This window comes from Oncorhynchus keta, chromosome 32 (genome assembly GCF_023373465.1).
Source record: "Oncorhynchus keta strain PuntledgeMale-10-30-2019 chromosome 32, Oket_V2, whole genome shotgun sequence".
Classification (NCBI taxonomy): Eukaryota; Metazoa; Chordata; class Actinopteri; order Salmoniformes; family Salmonidae; genus Oncorhynchus; species Oncorhynchus keta.
Window position 1 is genome coordinate 26,437,562 of NC_068452.1, and position 6,157 is coordinate 26,443,718.

At 41.0% G+C, this 6,157-nt stretch overlaps 1 pseudogene; it reads right to left on the bottom strand.

Annotated features, from left to right (window-relative positions):
* Positions 1 to 205: 205 nt before the first annotated feature.
* Positions 206 to 5,752, bottom strand: LOC118364752 (desumoylating isopeptidase 1-like; annotated as a pseudogene).
* Between the last annotated feature and the right edge of the window lie 405 nt (positions 5,753 to 6,157).

Below are 6,157 nucleotides of genomic sequence, written 5' to 3' on the forward strand. Positions count from 1 at the left end.
CTGCAGACAACATCAAAACAGGAAGCAGTCAGTCTAAAGTTGTTCTTTAGAGATAATATGGAGACCATTCATCTAATGAACTGTCGTTCCTTTAATGGATCAAAAACATGTTTCAAATTCAGCTTGAGGGACCAATACTTTGCATGCCTAACACTGGAAGAGTAACACAGACACATTCAAACAGACCTGTACACATAGTAACATTTGGAGTGAATGGCTTTATTTAGAAATACAATTACAAAACAACAAGCAAACAAGCAAACAATGTGCAAAAACAATATCATATATTATATTTATTAACTTAAATGTATCATTACATTTAGCAGCCAGCAACTGATTCTGAAATAAATAAAACTACACATTAGGGATGTGATGTGTACAATACATTTCATTGGTCAGGTTGATTGTTGAAGGTGGTTATGTGAGCAACATACCAAGGTGAAGGGCCTTGTCTCCTTCACTAAAAGATACAAGCACCTATTGGTGCCATTTGAGACATGCTATGCTGTAATTACCTGTCTGATGCGATACCAGAGGTGCTGTCTTCTACAGAACATACAGTTTACTGTACTGTTCTACTGAATGACGCTATAGTGCTAGGAGTCGCAGTGAATACGTGCATTTAATAAGAGGACTTATATGAAATGCCTAGTCTAACAAGTATAGATATGTGAAGAGTTATTGCTCCCACTGATGGCCCAATGAAAATTATACAAGAATATGTATGATGTGACGCCAAACTTGACCCCAAAATTGTACAAACTTTTTCATAATAAATCACATTTCTGAGATGATTTCAAACACATACAAGATACGCATGGTCTGTTTCTTCATCCAGAGAACTAATGTAGATTTTGTGCACTTCAGCATTCATATCACACTATCAGCATCATTAACACTAAGGTGAGAGAGGTGAAGGCATAGAGGTGTATATTAAAGCACACACCATCTGGTGGAAGGTGGAGTAGTCCATTGGAAGTCGTGCTGAAACCCTGACTTGAGATACACGCCAACCTTCATATAAATCATATTGATGATATTGGAGGATCTGTGAGAAAGTTAATGTTGTGCAACTTTCCCTCAGATCAGGATCATACCATTAGAGGCAATAAGGTGTCTCAGCCTCCAGTATTTATGCTGCAGTAGTTTGTGTCGGGGGGCTAGGGTCAGTTTGTTATATCTGGAGTACTTCTCCTGTCCTATCCGGCGTCCTGTGTGAATTTAAGTATGTTCTCTCTAATTCTCTCTTTCTTTCTCTCTCTAGGACCATGCCTCAGGACTGACTACCTGACATGATGACTCCTTGCTGTCCCCAGTCCACCTGGCCGTGCTGCTGCTCCAGTTTCAACTGTTCCGCCTGTGATTATTATTATTTGACCATGCTGGTCATTTATGAAGATTTGAACATCTTGGCCATGTTCTATTATAATCTCCACCCGGCACAGCCAGAAGAGGACTGGCCACCCCACATAGCCTGGTTTCTCTCTCGGTTTCTTCCTAGGTTTTGGCCTTTCTCTGGAGTTTTTCCTAGCCACTGTGCTTCTACACCTGCATTGCTTGCTGTTTGGGGTTTTAGGCTGGGTTTCTGTACAGCACTTTGAGATATCAGCTGATGTACGAAGGGCTATATAAATACATTTGATTTGATTTGATTTTGATTTGAACAAGGAAGGTCCGTAAACAAAAACTAGAAACTGAATCAACATTTTTTTTAAATATACTAAAAGGGCGAGAGGATTGCTGGTGGGGAGTTACAAAACAATCATACTAAAAGCAAGCATACGCAGTACAAAAGCAGTGTGACTGACTAGACTCACTGAGATTCACCCTCCGCGGTTTTGTCAATAACCCACCTCCATTTTGAAAATGTAAATTAGAACATGTCTAAATACTACTGTGTGCAGCTCAGGCAGTTTAGCTGTGGCGACCGTTGATGATGTTCCCCCCAGGAGGAGCGATGTGGATGGAGATCAGTATAGGCCGGAGTATCTGACCAAAGGGTCTAAATGGTTAGACAGAGGAACAGGCCAGAGGGTCAGAGAGGTACACAAGTCAGTAATGCATTACTAGTATCTGTCGCTCAGCTACTAAGTATGTAGACTCACGTGGAGAGCACTTTCGGACGGCAGGTCTGTGATGTAAGAAGGGATCTTCCGGCCTGTTAAGAACTGGGCCACCTCATTAGTGAAGGTGTTACAGTTGTGCTCAAACAACCTATACTTGTCACCTCTATGGAAGAATAACAACAGAAAGCAATCTCAGATCTAAATCATGGCTGATGTGTCCACCAAGGTGGTGGTGTATGAGGTGAGTTACCCAAAAACAACACTTTTTTTGTGACACATACACACCTGTATGTGTTCTCTCCTAGCAAGGACAGGTAGTCCATGAAGACCTCCTCTGTCACCTCTGTGTTTCCACATTCCACCACAATGTCTTGGGAACCAAGCATTGTTCCACCCTAAAATGCATAAAGTCCATATTATCCAACAAAACACCAACCCCCAAAACTTCTCTGTATATCCAATGCGTTTAACTTCCCTCCTCTTTGAAGGTCATACCAATGTAGGCCGAGTCTTACTGTCAGCTAGTGCAAACCTATGAGAAAGAGTAGAGGGCACACTGAAGTAGGTCTTAACAAATATTAGGAGGATATTAGCCAATACATCATTTTAGGCTTACCAGTGAGCAGCTGGAAATACCCACTCCTCCAAAGTAGAACTCGTCTCCATAAACCACAATGGCTGAGTGCCTGTGACAATTGAAACACAAGACTGAGTGTACAGTAATGGATGGTTACAATATGGACATGAAAATAATCAGTCGAAGGATTGCAGTGACAGTAAAGACAACATTGTGTGGATTAATTGTATTGTCACAAAAATATAGGTGGGAGAATTCTTACCAAATGCCATCAAGTTGTTTTCCTGTAACACATTAAAATACATGATGATGATTCAATACATGATTCAACATGATGCAGTTGAAGTCGGATGTTTACATACACCTTAGCCAAATACATTTAAACTCAGTTTCACAATTCCTGACATTTAATCCTAGTAAAAAAATCCCTGTTTTAGGTCAGTTAGGATCACCACTATTTTAAGAATGTGAAATGTCAGAATAATAGTAGAGGGAATGATTTATTTCAGCTTTTATTTCTTTCATCACATTCCCAGTGGGTCAGAAGTTTACATACACTCAATTAGTATTTGGTAGCATTGCCTTTAAATTGTTTGTACATTTTGGCCCATTCCTCCTGACAGAGCTGGTGTAACCGAGTCAGGTTTGTAGGCCTCCTTGCTCGCACACGCTTTTTCAGTTCTGACCACAAATTTTCTATAGGGTTGAGGTCAGGGCTTTGTGATGGCCACTCCAATACCTTGACTTCATTGTCCTTAAGCCATTTTGCCACAACTTTGGAAGTATGCTTGGGGTCATTGTCCATTTGGAAGACCCATTTGCAACCAAGCTTTAACTTCCTGACTAATGTCTTGACATGTTGCTTCAATATATCCACAATTTTCCTTCCTCGTGATGCCATCTATTTTGTGAAGTGCACCAGTCCCTCCTGCAGCAAAGCACCCCCACAACATGATGCTTCCACCCCCATGCTTCACAGTTGGGATGGTGTTCTTCAGCTTGCAAGCCTTCCAAACATAACGTTGGTCATTATGGCCAAATAGTTCTATTTGTGTTCCAGCAGACCAGAGGTCATTTCTCCAAAATGTGCGATCTTTGTCCCCATGTGCAGATGCAAACCGTAGTCTGGCTTTTTTATGGCGGTTTTGGAGCAGTGGCTTCTTCCTTGCTGAGCGGCCTTTCAGGTTGTCAGTATAGTACTCGTTTTACTGTGGAAATAGATACTTTTGTACCCGTTTCCTCCAGCATCTTCACAAGGTCCTTTGCTGTTGTTCTGGGATTGTCTCCTTCCTGAGTGGTATGATGGCTGCGTGGTCCCATGGTGTTTATACTTGCGTACTATTGTTTGTAGAGATGAATGTGTTTGGAAATTGCTCCCAAGGATGAACCAGACTTGTGGAGGTCTTGGCTGATTTGGGGGGATTTTCCCATGATGTCAAGCAAAGAGGCACTGAATTTAAAGGTAGGCCTTGAAATAAATCCATAGGGAGTCCTTCAATTGACTCAAATGATGTCAATTAGCCTACCAGAAGTTTCTAAAGCCATGACATCATTTTCTGGAATTTTCCAAGCTGTTTAAAGGCACAGTCAATTTAGTGTATGTAAACATCTGACCCACTGGAATTGTGATACAGTGAATTACAAGTGAAATAATATGTCTGTAAACAATTGTTGGAAAAATTACTTGTGTCATGCGCAAAGTAGATGTCCTAACCGACTTGCCAAAACTATAGTTTGTTAACAAGAAATGTGTGGAGTGGTTGAAAAACGAGTTAAGGACTCCAACCTAAGTGTATGTAAGCTTCCGACTTCAACTGTATGTGTGTGACCGAGGCTTGATACTGCTGATTAGCATGCATGTCAATCAAGCTCGCACACACCTGTTTCACACTTGTCTTGTGTGTGGCGAGCTAGCTAGCATTTTAGCTAACGTAAAGGTAGCAATATTGTTGAGCTGAAATTCTGAAGAATAAGCCTTTGAATAGCTCGACTATATACTGTATAAACCAAGCTCAAACGTACTTCAATTGGCAGGTTGTGTGGAACTAGCTAGCAAGTTAATAACAAACAAAAAATGATGCATTGCAAGAGTAATGTTGGCCAACCCAGCTAGCTAGCCATCAACTGGATCAAAGGCTTGCTGACGTGCTCAATCAATCTCAACCGGCAGCTAGCTACTATAGCTATACAGCTTCATTATATGGGGAATTTATCGTTTCTGAGCTTCACTTACCTAACATGATGGGGCTGAGATTGCGAGCCACTCCTCTTGACAGGTCGTATATATACACAGTTGTACACTGTATGTTGTTGTGTCATTTTTATTCATTACGTTAAACCCCCAAATATGTGTTTGTTCGCTAGCTACGCTAACAGTAACGTTAGCTGTCTTGCCTTTCTACTGACTGCTGGTTTTGCAAGGTTGCTTGTCTACTGAAAAATGTTACGAGATTATATTATCAGCTAAATTACCTGAACGTTGTATCTATGACGTTAGATATTTCTATGTCTGATTACAATCTACAAGTACCCTGGCTGCCAGAGACAGTTGTCCCCCATAAAATTGCAGATTGGCATCTCATGGGCATGGTAGTGCATCAGCGCCTCCATGCGTCCATATAGCACTGTAGAGGTTCTGTGGTAGAATGTCTCTCTTATAAAAAAGCATTGCCATTGTATTCTCTATCAAATCCCCAACTACAGCTCCTCGCATCTGAACATTATCAATAGTCTTTCTAGCCTATTAAATGGGATTCACCCAGTGTGCACTGGGGAGTGACCATTGCGCGAGACAGTCGCTCTCCACTGTCCAGGTGCCGAATTTCGGCTTTACTATTCCCGCCGCTGTCCATGGTGCTGAATCTCATTTTGCTGCTTTTTGACTGTTTGTTTACTTGAACAACATCGTACCTTTCTACACTCATGACAAAGTTCACGAAGTCTTAGCCCTTCAAACACCAACATGTAAGACTTACCCCAACCAAAATCAAGGCAGCCTTTAGTAATGGGCTAGCTATTATGAGGTGAAAGTGCATCAGCATCTTCATTTGTCCTCATAGTGCAAAGGTTAGTTGGGGGTGACGTGATTGTCCTCCACCAAGTCTAAAGCAAGTAAATACAATACACCCATATTTCTGTGTGTATTGTTGTTGCACTTGAGTCTTCAAGCTTCAGATCCAAGGGCATAGTGATTGCAGTGTTGTGGACATCAATCATGGAATTGGACAGCAAAACCAACATTGATTGCATTTTGAGACTTCACAAGGTTTGACAGGTGAGTTAATGGTTCTAACAAGTGTCTCATATAAAACTATTTTTACATTTGTATACTTTTGTTTGGTATAACAAAACCCTCTACATATTCGGTTATGATCCATCAGGAACTTGTAGTTCACTCCCACTTTGTTCACCCACAGGTTTACTCACTAAATATGTGTCTGAAGGTTGTTGTCACATACAGTGCCTATCATAAGTATTCACACACTTGAATTTCTTCACATTTTATTGTGTTACA